Genomic DNA, 14,378 nt, shown 5'->3' with positions numbered 1-14,378 from the left:
ATAATGAGTTTTTTTATTGAACTCAATACATCTATCAGTGCTGATTTATTAAAAATCAGTATTATAGTACAAAGAGGCACAGTCACCGCCATTATTTAATGCTGTGTTTATGATGAAGACCCATCTCTTTGACCATGGCCTATGGTCATCCCTCTCTTCCTCTTCTCCCGTGTTGGTGTCCAACCTGCCACCGTGCAGTGCTTCGAGACACTATCGTACATTGAAGAGCATTATATAAATGCAAGTTGTTGTCGCTAATGCTGTGTCTATCAGTGCATGTTTGGTGGTCAGTTACATTAGGGAACCTTGCTCCTGACACCACCTGGAGGAGGTGATTTTAGGTGCAGTGCAATTGGCGTCAGTACAGCATAAGCACAGATAGTGCAAACCACACTGGGTTTGCTTCCTTGTGAGCTTTGCGAGTGAACCTCATGAACCTCGTTCATAACTGTTAGGCTGCTCAATAGTCGGATCTGAAACTTCGAAGCAACCTTTATTTTAAAGAGAAAAAGTTATCAAAGAGCCAATAGTTTGACTCGCAAACCCAACTCTGTGTTTCGGTGCACTGCACAATTGCCAAATCATTTTTATTTCAACCATGACTCAAAGCAATGTGGAATGAGAGGCATATACTGCTAGGAGCGAAGCAGCTTCACTTCACTCCCAGCAGTATGAACATGGAATAAATACTATAGAACTGTGGCTCCTGTGTTGCTTTTTCTGGCCAGAGGCAGTGTTGGGAACGTAAACTGCACAGCACAGTGCACAGAAACAGTCTCTGACTTACGTTTCTGACAGCAAATGAGTTCCCTGTTCAGAAGGTGTTGAAAAGTTCAATTTAATTAGTAAATTTAGGATTTCTCTTGCCAGATGTTTGTTTTAATATGAATTGTGCAGTAGAGAAATTGCCAATTAATGAATGTTCAATTGCGAATTGAACAGATAATGTAGAGAGCATTGCTGGGAGAGCTTCAAAGTAGGCTATATTTCAACACTGACATTGAACGGTCAGACTTGCAGCTTCCAAGGGCTGTAATTGCAATGAGGAATCAGGAACTTTAAATAGTTTAGCATTAGTATCACTTCAGTTATGTGGAGAGACTAAAGAAGCTGGGATTGTTCTCCTTAGAGCAGAGAAGGTTAAAGGGAGATTTAATAGAGGTGTTCAAAATTATGAGGGGTTTTGATAGAGTAAATAAGGAGAAACCTTTACCACTGGCCTGTGGGTTGGTAACTGTAGGACACAGATTTAAGATAATTGGCAAAAGAAACAGAATGGAGATGAGGAGAAACATTTTTACACAGCGAGTTGTTATGATCTGGAATTCACTGCCTAAAAGGAAGCAGATTTATAATAATAATAAAAAAATAATAGATTTAATAATAACTTTCAAAAAGGAATTAGATATGTACTTGAAAAGAAAAAAATTACAAGGCTATGGGAAAAGAGTGGAGGAGTGGGACGAGTTGGATAGTTTTTTCAAAGAACCGGCACAGGTACAATGGGCCGAATGGCCTCCTCCTGTGCTGTAGGATTCTATAATTCCAGTAATGAGTCTATTCTGAGTCTATTCTGATGGAAACAAACCTGCTGCCATTCTTACAGTGGAGCAGGCAGCTTGATTGATACTTTTTACTCTGCATTGCTAACGTTTGATTACACAGTCCTCGCATTGTGTATCTTAGCCCATACACTTAACAACAAATCCACGTTTTTTCTAAAGCTTATTAAGCACCAGATAACATGGAATAATGTCGAAAAATGGGCTCTGAAAGTGCCCACAAAATGCACAGTCAATTCACTTTACAGTGTATTCTGTGAAGCGCTTTAAGACGTCTCGAAGATGTGATAAAGCGCTGTATCAAATGCAAGGATTATTATCATTATTTTGGCAGAACAGGCTCGAGGGGGTGAATGGCTTACTGTTGTTCCTATGTTCCTAACCTATGGATGACAGCGCCTGCCCTGAAAGGTGTGAGGAGCAGAGCAACATGGTTCATATTGGTTGAACTCCGATTTGTACTGCACATTTCATGGTGGCTGAACCATACAGTTGAAGCACAATGCTGGGTTGAGGATTCACTTTAAAGCAATGGGAGATGCAATTGATCATTCACTTCAGGGTTGTTTGTGTGGCATTGCTATGCGCAATTTTGACACCCCATTCGCCTTCTGAATACATGATCACTGCACTTTACAGTAAAATCCTTTGAACTGCTTTGGGACTTTTCTCTATATGAAAAGGTGTACATCATATGCAAAGGTTATTAGTAATTTTTCCAGGTCCTCACGGTATTATGTTATTCATTTCAGTTGCGCCTCTGTATTGCTGCTTCTGTAGAACTTTCTACAGCGAATTGAACAGGTAATGCACAGAACATTGCTGAGAGAGCATCAAAGTGGCTTAAATTTCCACATTTTCTTTAAAATAAAGTATTGATCTGTTAAAAACACGAAAACTGGAAAAAGCAAAACTCTGAACGATTGACTGTATTTCATGTCAGATCCAGTTAGCTTAGTTTATACTATTTCCTGCAGTCCTGCTTTTACTTTGATGACATTAGCAACACGTTTGGAGGCCAATTACATATATACTCATATAATATAGTATTGATTCTCCTGCCTTGTGTTCTTAGACTCAATTCAACAACAGTTAAAAGTCATAACCCGTGCCTTGTATTCATTTACTATTAATTAAACAATCTTGTTTATTAGCCTGCAAACCAAAAGCAATAAGAAGTCAAGGAAAGAGGGCCACCTAAACAGGGATTGGGAGGTCAGGCTCGAGAATCTACATGAAAGCCTCTGGTGTCCAAAGAATTTGTGATTGCATGGTTAATGCATTTAAACACTGGCTGCAGTGTCAGCAGACTAGAAAAAAAGTCAATTTCAATGCATGTTAAAAATCCAAATTGCCCTTTTTCTTCCTTTGCCGGGGTGGTGTGTGTGTTTTTTTTCCCCTTTCTCACATTTCTTTTTTGTTCAAAAGGAATTTATTCCAGCTTTCATCTTCCATCCAACCTCCCGCCCGCCCACATGCCCGCCCGTTTTTTTGGCATCGTGAATCTTTTGACGCTAAGACTGGAGACGGGACCAGTCACTGAATCTCCTTTTTTTTCTGTTTTATCCCTTTCGCGACTGTTACCATTTAGCTACAACTGCGAGGCTCCTCTGCCTGGTAAATCAGTCACTAGGAGACGGATAGAGTGGCTGAAAAGCAGGTTTTTTTCTATTGGGCGGAGACCAATTCATGCTCCCGCAACCCATAATACACACAGCAGACAACAACAACAAATTACATTTGTACAGCGCCTTTCACGTCGGGAGGACATCCCAAGGCGCTGGACAATTAGAGCTTTGGACCCAAGCTGGGGGTCGGGATGAGGGAGAGTGGAGGGCATGAAGGGGAAGGAGGGTGACCGAAGGCACGATTGAAGGGGAGGGTCTTGAGATGGGTCTTGAAGGAGGGAGCGAAGCGGAGAGACTGCGGAATAGAGTTCCAGAGGGTGGGGGCACAGTGGCAGAAGGCCCGCCCACCATTGATGAGGGGGGGCGAGGCGGCGTACATGAAGCAGGCGGAGCTCGCTGATCGGAGGGAGCGGGCAGGTTGGTAGGGGCTTACGAGGTTGCAGCGGTAGGTGGGAGCAAGGTCATGGAGGGTTTTGAAGGTGAGGACCAGGATCTTGAACTGTATTCTCTGTGTGATGGGAAGCCAGTGGAGTTGGGTGAGGATGGGTGAGATAGTGTCGCAGAGCCTGGTGCGGGAGAGAACACAGGCTGGGGAGTTCTGGATGATCTGCAGCCTATGGAGGGAGGAGTTAGAGAGACCGACAAACAGGGAGTTTGCATAGTCAAGCTGGATGTTATGAATAAGTATGAGGGTCTTGGCGGCCTGCGGTGTGAGACAGTGGCGGAGCCGAGCGATGTTGCGGAGGTGAGGGAAGGCAGAGCAGGTCATGGAATGGTCATGGGGTAGAAAGGATAGTTGAGGTTCAAACAATGTGATGCTGTCAGTGCCTGTGGTGTGGAGGCCCTGACGGGAGCCAATCAGGAAAGCCTCAGACTTGTTGATGTTCAACTGTAGAAAGTTAGCTCTCATCCAGGACTTGATATCTGAGAGACATTCTGTCAGGATAGCAGTGGTCCTGGAGTCAAGGGTAGAGGCAGAGAGATAGAGTTGGGTGTCATCTGAGTACATGTCCGCATACATTAACCCCAGAGCCCTGAGGAATGCCACACAAGACTGTGCAGGGGCTAGAGGAGAAGCCGTTTGTGGAGATGAGGTGGAGACGGTATGAGAGGTAGGTTCTGAACCATTTAAGGACAGAACCATGAAGATTGAGGTGAGAGATGAGGCGGTGGAGGAGGATAGAGTGGTCAATGGTATCGAAGGCAGCAGGGAGGTTAAGGAGCACGAGGAGGCAGAGGGAGCCCTGGTCGCAGATGGACAAACTGTCATTTGTCACTTTGACCAAAGCTGTTTCTGTGCTGTGGGTGGCATGGAAACCTGATTGAAGGGGTTTGTGAAGGGAGTGGCGGGAGAGGAAGGAGCGAAGCTGGAAAGCAACAACTTGTTCTAGGACCTTGGAAAGGAATGGGAGGTTGGAAATGGGGGCAGTAATTTGGGAGCTGGGATGGGTCTGGGGAGGGATTTTTAAGGTTAGGAGTGGTGACGGACATTTTAAGCGCTCTGAGACGCCGTCGGGGTGGAGGGCGCTATATAAATCCAAGTTGTTGTTGTTGTATTTTTAGAGGGGTGGGAACAGTGCCAGTGGACAGGGAGAGGTTTATGATGTTCGTGAGTGGGAAGGCAAGGTGGTGGAGCTGGGAGGTAAGGAGAGGTGCAGGGATGGGGTCAAGGGAACAGTTGGTCAGATTCATGTGGGTTATGGTGGTGATGAGAAAGGAGGGGGAGACAGGTTCAAAGGTGTGGAGGAAGGGATGGTTAGGGGCCAGGGTGTGAGGGGCAGATGGGGAGTGGGTAGTGGTTGGAAAGGCAGAGGCAACTGAGCAGATTCCCTTGACTTTGGTTTCAAGGAAGTCCAGCATCACCTCGCAGTTGACCCTGAAGGAGAGGATGGGCGAGGCATGAGAGGGTGGGCAGAATAGCTGGTTGGTGATGGAGAAGAGGAGCCTGGGGTTGTCCTTGGCCTCCAAGATTGTCTTGGAGTAGAACGATAATTTAGTGGAGGCGAGGGTGGAGCTGTAAGATTTGATAAGGTCCGGCCAGATCTGCTAATGGACTGTTAAGTTGGATTTGAGCCAGGTCCATTCAGCGGCACGTACCTGTGCCTTAAGGGAGCGAAAGTGGCTGGTGTACCAAGGAGACTTCCATGACTAGGAGACGGTTCGGGAAGTGAGGAGGGCAAGGGCATTGAGAGTGTTGGAGAGGGAGTTGTGGAGGAGAATGACCGAGGAGGATAGGTCATTGTGCAAGGAAGCCCAGAAGGGGAGGTGTTCAGATGACTCCCAAGGCAGCGGAGAAGGATTTTTTTCCAGGGGCAGCAGGAGATGGAGGTGGGTTGGGTGCCAGTGGGGAGAGGGATTGAGGAGTTAAGGGAGATAAAGTAATGGTCTGAAATGGCTTTGTCGGTTGGTGTGTGCCAGACTTTGAACGAAACAGAAGTGTTATGTCAACACACCATTGCTGCTTTTTCTCTCTCCCTCGACTGTGAACCTTCTGAAGATAGTCTAGGCTTCTATAACTTGTATTGAGGAGCAAAGGAAACCACAACCCGGTGTTCGGGGGAACCAGTTAGTTCAAAGGGCAAAGAGGTGATGCAGCTTATCGGTTACTGTACCGAGACACAAGCCTATGATTATCGGTCAGGGGTTAGTCATCTGGGAGGGTGGATTGACGTCCACTAGCTTCTACCTTTGACCATTTTTGTAAAAGTAATTAATTCAGGATCATTATTCATATTCTGCAACGTCTACTTTGTGACAGGGCTCCACCCCAGTCCAAGCCATGCTTTATTTAGCTATGTTTGATTTTCCTGCAGTTAATTCTCTTTTGGCTTCACTGTAGACCTACTCATGCAAGCTGATTTGTTTAGAAACGTGTACACATTGTTAAAAATCAATTTACGGTTTCAAGTATTGACTTGAAACATAATGTATCGTGATGTTAAAATCCCTTAAGTGTGNTTTTTTCCCTTCCCCAACACAGGGGCAATGAGGCCAATTGTGATGCCCCCTAGCACTAACCCAGCTCAGATAAGCTAAGTCAGCACAGAGCAGGGATCGAACCTGAGAACTTTCCTGGTCTGCATGTCTCAGCTTCGTACTGATACCATCTAAGACATGCTAAGAGCTGGGAAGAACAAATTCAAACTAGCCGTATTTGTCACATACTGATAAATTCCTTCTATGTTAAACAAGAATCTCGCAGAGATTCTCACAGTATTATAGGTTTGAGATGCAGTCTGGCAGTTCCCGGCTGGCAAGCTTCCCACTGCTTGTCCAGCTAGGGCCACTACTACCTGCTGTCGCTTTGACTTGCTGGGTTAACAGGAGCCGAGTGGGGAGAAACTCTGGCCCCGGGCCTGTCCCTCCAAATTAACAACAACAACAGCTTGAACTTATATAGTGCCTTTCACGCAGGGTAGTATCCTGCCAATAGGTCAAGCTGGCTGGTCTGTAATCAGTTATGGAGTTCTATGGACCATCCCTGCTCAGGAACTGGACTACCGGGACTCCCACAGAGGATTGACTCTGCCGTTCTGTTGCCAAGCATGTCACCACTTACCATCCCCCCCGCCGGGAGGATAGTCATTTGTAGAATCATTGCATAATTTTGAGTCTCACCGATAAGAACATGAAGTATGGAACAAGAGAAATGCCAATTCTTTTATGAAACCTTAGCGAACAACCAAGGTCCATAGTGTAGGACATTGCCAAGGCTGAAAAGAGTAGGAGTGACAACTTAATAAATTAAGGTGATGTGGTTAGAATGTACAATCTACCCTCTTGTACTTTTAATTCACTATTTAATCTCAAGAGAATAAAGTTCTGCATAAATACTCCCTCATCCCCAAAGGTAATTGAGTAAAACCGAATATTCAGGCATCCAGATATCTGTGTGACCCACCCTCGGCCTCCTGTCCTTCACAAAGAACATTCTCTTATCCCCCCACCCCCCACTATGACCTCCTCTCCACCTTCTCCCAACCATCTCCTGTTCAACCCACCTCCCATCTTCCACCTCCACTCCAATCCCCCTCCCTAACAACACAGGAACCTTTGCGCCCAATAAAGTATTTGATCATCTCAGTTTATACTAACAATAACTTGCATTTATATAGCACCCTTCATAAGGTGTAGCTTCCCAGAGCGCTTACTAAAACCCATAACCTTCAATTTTCCCTCCAGGTAAATATTTGTTTATCTCTTATTTGGAGGGGTAGAGTCACCAACTAGTGATCATCCTTGGAGTTTCCTTGGAGCTGAGATGGCTTGAGAATGTATTTTAAGATTGGTTTTGTTTTGGAGATTGGGTGCTTTTTATCGCATCATGTTTTCCCTCTGAAATTGAAAAGTTTTTTTCTCTCTTTCTGTTGGCTATGCAATAAAATTTACATTTACAGTAAACTCTTGATAACTTAACACTCCAAGGGAAAAGGGCTCAATGATGAGTTATCTGGAGTGGCGAGTTAGGCATGTGTATAATTACATAAAGAAATGTGGCCGGGATATTGACAGCATGATGACATAAAAATAATACTAATCCTTCCTTTTGCCTTTGCATTTAGCGTCTTATCACGTCGTTGAGTTATCTCAAAGTGCTTCACAAGACATACTGTAAAGTGGATTGACTGTATTTTGTGGGTGAAAATATTTATTATTAAAATATTTATTATTAAAATGTAAAAAATTATTAAGTGGAAGTGACAAGTTAAGCCAGGGTTGTGTTATCAGGAGTTTACTGTATAGAGTGCTTTTCATGTCGGGAGGAAGTCTCCAAAGTGCTTGTGAGGATCTTGAGTTTAATAAGTTATGGGTTTCCTCACCTAATTCCTAGGGATCATGAGGTCACAGTTAAAAACTTCCTGGTTAGGCAACATGAGTTCTACCTCAGCAAAATAAAAGACCGCAAAAATGGCTGATGCGGGAAATGGAAAGGACAGTGGTGCAGTAGGCTTAGTCCCCTGAGATTGGAGTGGAGGGACATTGGTGTGGGCCAAAAAAAGGGGAAGCAATTTATTCTGCATCTTCATCGTGATTTGAGAGCGTGTCTTACTGACAATGTGATTAAAAGGAAAGTCAGTATCATTAAGAACTTCACCCTTTAGGGTTTGCTTCTTTTCTTTGTTCTTTTCTCGCCAAATTTACTACTTCACATTTAATAGCATTAAACTTGTTTGCTCCTTTGTCCCAATCTCAGAGGACTAACCCTACTGCATCAGTGACCTTTCCATTTTCCACATCAGCCATTTCTGTGCTGCCTCTTATTCTTGCTGACGTGGTGGAGATGTTGCCAAAGTAGGACATTTTCAGGTTGCGGATTCACGATCACGAGGGAAGCCTATTTATTTCCCAGCGAAAATATTCTGCGCTTCAGTGAGCACAAACTTTATCCAGAATATTTTATATGCACATTTCTAAAAAAAATAAATCTTTACCTTTCTGTAATTACACTTTAAAATACACAATGCTGGAAATTTATGGCAATCAAAATTTACAGATGTTATATGGCAGAAATGCGTGTATTTCAGAAGCTGTGGTATATCTAGCTGACTGTGACACTCTGACTAAGTTGGCAGAACATTTTACTGATAACCTTTTGTTGGATCGTGCCTTAACATTTTAACACCTTTCTGTGAGAATCTGTGTTGCCCAATATGGTCCATTTCACCAGAATCTGCTGCTGTTCAGGACACATTGAAGGAAAACAGCAGTAACAAATCTAAATAGGGTTAATGCATCCTAATGTCCACTTTTAGTGAAAATCTGTATGACAGTAGAATATGTGCTGGAGAAGAGCTGCAGCACCCAACAGGTTAAGACAAATTCGCTCAATGTCACTTAGGGGTGTCAGCCAGGCTCAGTTGATTGTACTCTCGTCTCTGAATCAGAAGGCGATGGCTTCAAGCCCTACATCAGTACTTTGAGCTCATAGCCTTGACTGATGTTCCAGTGCATTATGGTGTAGGTAGGGTTGCATTGTCACAGATCCTGTGCTTCTGATGAGGTGTTAAATCGAGGTCCCATCTGCCTGTTCAAGTAGACGGTAAAGATCCCGTAGTGTTATTCGAAAAGAGAGGGGGGATTTTATCTCTCCCGGTGTGGAGGAAATTGTTCATTGACTTAGTGACAGTTTGTTGGGTGCTGCTGTGTGCAAATTAGCTGCCGCGTTCACCTTGAAATATGCAGTCACTACACGTAAAGCATCTTGAGACGTTTCAGATATAAATAAGCATCTCGTGGTCACTTTAAGTGCGCAGTAAACATGAAAGCCTGTGTCAGAGTGTTCTCATATAGAATGTGCATTACACAGACAAGCTAATTACAGCATCGCCCATTATTCTCACATATCATTTGAAGCAAAGCAGAGGTCAACCTTGTTCTGCTTGATCTATCATGGAGCAAAATACTTTATTGTTGTCAATATTACAAGCAAATTACCAGAGAGCACAATGAATAACTTTATTAATTAAAATCCTGCACTGTCAGCTTTTGATAATTACTGGGAATTATTACTGTATCCGAGTTCTCTTTGAACTTTTTAACACTGTTAGTGTCACTGAAATTGTCGTGTCTAGATTAATGCGCAGGCTGCTTTTCAGCAGTATTTCTAACCATTGAAGCATGTAGTCAATATCTAATTTCTCTGGAGATACCAGTATATTGCATTTACTTACCAAAATGAGGTGTTTTTTAAAGTACTGTCTATTTGCACACCGACTAGTCAAGACCCGTTTTATTGACCTGTGATTACTGGAGTCTGCTGCACTGCTATAAGGATCGTTCCTAATGGAAAGCATTTCATTGGCAGTAGCCATTAAAATGGTTCTTTAGAGACCTGCGGCAAAGTCTTTTCTTACAAACTGAGTCAGGTGACGGCACCTGTATTATGACGGTTTGATGCCAGGCTTGGCATTCTTAGAGATACACAGGTGTGATACCCTTGGACAGCAGGACTGTGTTAAAAAGTGAGCCGTGTGTCCATATCTCAAGGCCAATATCAGCAGGGCGGAGGCCTGAGGACTGGAGCCATGGCCTATTGAGAAGTTTGCTAACCTGGTGGATGGGAAGAATCAGGAGAATCTCCCCAGGGTTGAGAGGATTGAGTGGTGAGAATGTGGAACTCACCGCCAGAAGCTGTCATTGAAGGAAAAAACATCAATTTACTTAAGAGAAAATGTGATGCAAATGAGATGGAGAAAGAAATAGTGGGATGCCGGTCAGGGGAATTGAAGGGGTAGGGCCTATGTGGATTATAAATACTAGTATGGACTAGTTAGGCCGAATGACCTATTTCTGTGCCATATTATGCAAAATAACTCTATATAGCTATTATCTGTGGTTTGTGAAATCAGGGTTAAAGCATTGTGAGCTTGATAGCCGCTAACTTATAGTATAAACCTGCATACGAATGGCCACACCACAAAGTAGCACAATTCCATCCATGTTTTCCTTATCTGACGAATCATGCAGTTTGAAGGATAACCTTCTTATAGGATGTGACCACATGTAGGTAGCCAATTTTCTCTCGTGTCTGAAGAATGCTTAAAACCTTGTCAGGAGGCAATGATTTCTCATCCACCAAAATTTAATTTGCTCAATTTAGTACTATATTTTGAATAATATCATTGTTACTTGATTTATGAGTTGTTTTTTTCTTTCCTCACAAAGTTTTAATGATGTTTTCATGAAGAGCAAAGCCATGTGGCTTTCCTTCTGATGCCCCATTTAACGTTGATTTCACTGTGTGGCGTCCGATTGCAAAGCTGGAGCGCAAATGCTAGTGGTGCGAATCGATTCAAAATCTCTGCTCCCCATCTGTCATTCCTCCACTCGTGAGGCCCAAAATACCACCTAGTCTGAGCGAGTGAGACGGTATTAATCTTACGATTTAAGAGGGTGCAGAACTGTGGAAAGTTCTTTAGTTTCAGTCTTTATTCGGAAGCGGTTTTTCCACAGTTCTTAAAAAGAACCAGCTTCCAAAGTAAGACTGAATTTGAGAATTTTCCACAATACCTCGCCATCTTAAAACTAGCTCAAATTGTTCGGATGGTATAGGTCTGATTACAACAATATCACATTGATTATGATATTGCAACACTTATAATAATAATAATAATAATAATAATCCTTGCCTTTGATAATAATAATAATAATAATAATAATCCTTGCATTTGGTATAGCGCTTTTCACGTCGGGAGGACGTCCCAAAGCGCTTCACAGAACACACTGTGAAGTGAATTGACTGTACATTTGTGGGCAAACGCGGCAGCCAATTGCGCACAGCAATGTCCCACAAACAGTCGTAGATTGAAAATGACCAATTTATTATTGTTTTTGGTTTTGGAGGGATTATTATTAGGCTCTGTGTGGAGTAAGGAAACTTGCCCAAGGTTTCGCCCTCTGCCTGGAATTGAACTCAGGTCTCTCGCTTGCAAAGCGAGTGCTCTAATCACTGAGCCACAGGACTCTACAAGACTCTACACATCTACAAGACATCTCAAAGCACTTCACAGAATATACTGTAAAGTGAATTATTTTGTGGGCGAAATGCTGCAGCCAATTGCACACAACAGTGCCCACAAACAGTCATGGATTGAAGTGACCAATTTATTATTATGTTTTTTGAAGGAATTATTATAATAATAATAATAATAATCCTTGCATTTGATATAGCGCTTTTCACGTCGGGAGGATGTCCCAAAGCGCTTCACAGAACACACTGTAAAGTGAATTGACTGTATATTTGTGGGCGAACGCGGCAGCCAATTGCGCACAGCAATGTCCCACAAACAGTCGTAGATTGAAAATGAACAATTTATTATTGTTTTGTTTTGGAGGGATTATTATTAGGCTCTGTGTGGAGTAAGGAAACTTGCCCAAGGTTTCGCCCTCTGCCTGGAATTGAACCCAGGTGTCTCGCTTGCAAAGCGAGTGCTCTAACCACTGAGCTACAGGACTCCACAAATTATCCCCGGAAAAGCTATCCACCAATCAACTAACAATCGGCTTCAAGTAAGGAAACTTGCCCAACATTTCGTCCTGCAGGAATTGATCTCAGGTCTCTTGCTTGCGAGGAGAGTGATCTAACCACTGAGTTACAGGACTGACTACCTATACATGTGTCCTGAACACATTCTGTACTGTATATGTATCCTGCAGCTGTAACTGAGAGCTCCCAGGAACCATTTCCCTTTAGGGAACTCAAGTGGTTGACTCTGCTGATATTGGGGTGGGAAGGAGCAGGAAAAAGAGTTAGCATAATTTGGTTAATTTGTCCCCTTTTGTTTTGCCAAAATTACTGAGAAATGGATCATGATCTGAAGTCAATGGTTCACGCTTGAGTGAAACTCTCGAGTTTTAAAGATTTATTGGTGCCCGCTAGAATGAAAGCCAGGGTTGGTATTAAGAAAATGGTACTGAAAGCACCGTGGATTGGTAATCCAGGTAACCCCTTGCTACTCTAATGAACTATTTACACGCTACCTGAGGTGAGATCTCAGAGAAATGTATTGGCATGTATTAAAACTGCCTGCTGGGTTTATATATATATATTTACACACTTGCAAACCAAAAGGTTTAAGGCAGTTGTTTTATACCAAATGTGTGCTTTGTCAAACTTTTTTTTATTTTTTTAAAAAAAACTCTCCCCTTTAAATGTAAAGAGCAATGTCCAAGCAGCACTCTGTGAGAAACGGATGGCAATCTCTTTACTAATGGAAAAACCTAGTGATATTTAATTGCAGCTCAGAGCTGCGGTCAATAACTCCTGCGTTTAGCAAAGCTGGCAGTTTTAACCACTAAGTATTGTGGTGACAAATCGGTCTTCCAGAATCAAAATCAAAACGATTTTTGTTTTCATTTTTCGGTGCAAAAGAAACTGATGTATTCGTTTGGGTGTGAGCGGTATTTCTTATCAAGCGTTTAAATTGTGGTTTCTTTTATGATGCTTTTACTGAGAGCCACACTTTAGGCAAATTTGTGCACGTGAAATCTGGAATTAGACAACCATCCAGTGATGAGTTAAGTGTTCCCAGCAGGGAGCAGATGGGAAGCTGCAATTGGATTCTGAACCCCTGGGGGTGAGGAAAGGAAATATCAGCCAGGGTTTCCACTCCTGATCACGATCCAATATTTCACCAGATTGATCCAGCCGATCTTCGGCTAGAATTACCATAGAATATCCGTTCGAGGGGATCAGTCGGGGAGGGAATCATGTTGAGAGAAATCTCCGGAAACAAAACATTTCCATTCAATCCATGAACTGCCCGAAACTGAGAACCGATTAGCAACAACAATGGGGGATGGGAGGGGGGCCGGGGGGGCTGGGGAGGTGACCGAAAGATAAGTTTTAAAACAGGTTTTGAAGATGACAAGAGAGGCAGCGAAGGGGAGGGATTCCGTAATGGAGTTCCAGAGAGCGGGGGCGGGGGGGGGGGGTGGTTGGCGGTGGGGGCAGAATGGCTGAATCAGTAATAAACTATGAATCTAAACTTAAGACAAAGCTGGATAATGGGAGATTCAGGCTTTACTATGATGTATGTGCACATGCAAAAGGACAGATGTGAATTTGGCGTGTGACTGAGAAGATGTGAAATGAATGATTCAAAGTGAGGAGTCGGAGAGGAAGATGCATAAATCATATCATCCCCCAAAGTTAATAGGAGATTTATATCCTACAAAATTGCTACAAAATGGAGTTGCAGTTCAGGGTATGTTGGTTGTAATGTGGGAGCCAAGTTCCAATGTCTGGACACTGTTGCATCCACCCTAGATCATAGGAACAGATAATAAATGCTTCCCAAGGGATCGCATATTTATTGCTATATTACAGAAGCCTGGTCTATTACTTCAGATTAGTGGTTAGGGGAATGCTGTGGGATAAAGGTTTAGCCACTACACAATGTGATTTTAGTACTGTTACCGCATGACTGCAATTATAATAATAATAATCCTTGCATTTTGTCATAGCGCCTGATCACATCGTTGAGACGTCTCAAAGCGCTTCACAGAATATACTGCAAAGTGAATTGGCTGTGTATTTTGTGGGCGAATCAATTGCAATCAGTACTTTAATAAAAGCTCTGCAGCTGTATCAATTGGCATCTTTTTCAATCGTTTCAGGCGATGAAGGTTGCACATTTCCCTTTATTCATCTTAAAAATGCTGCTAAACTCAGCCGATCGTCTGATGT

At 43.0% G+C, this 14,378-nt stretch overlaps 1 protein-coding gene across 5 annotated transcripts in view; it reads left to right on the top strand.

Moving 5' to 3' along the window:
- LOC103177957 (VRK serine/threonine kinase 2) overlaps positions 1-14,378 on the top strand; it is a 144,147-nt gene that overhangs the window by 113,216 nt on the left and 16,553 nt on the right. The window lies entirely within an intron of this gene.

Source organism: Callorhinchus milii, unplaced genomic scaffold (assembly GCF_018977255.1).
Source record: "Callorhinchus milii isolate IMCB2004 unplaced genomic scaffold, IMCB_Cmil_1.0 Scaffold3, whole genome shotgun sequence".
NCBI classification, from domain to species: Eukaryota; Metazoa; Chordata; class Chondrichthyes; order Chimaeriformes; family Callorhinchidae; genus Callorhinchus; species Callorhinchus milii.
This window is presented reverse-complemented; position numbering and strand designations above follow the sequence as displayed.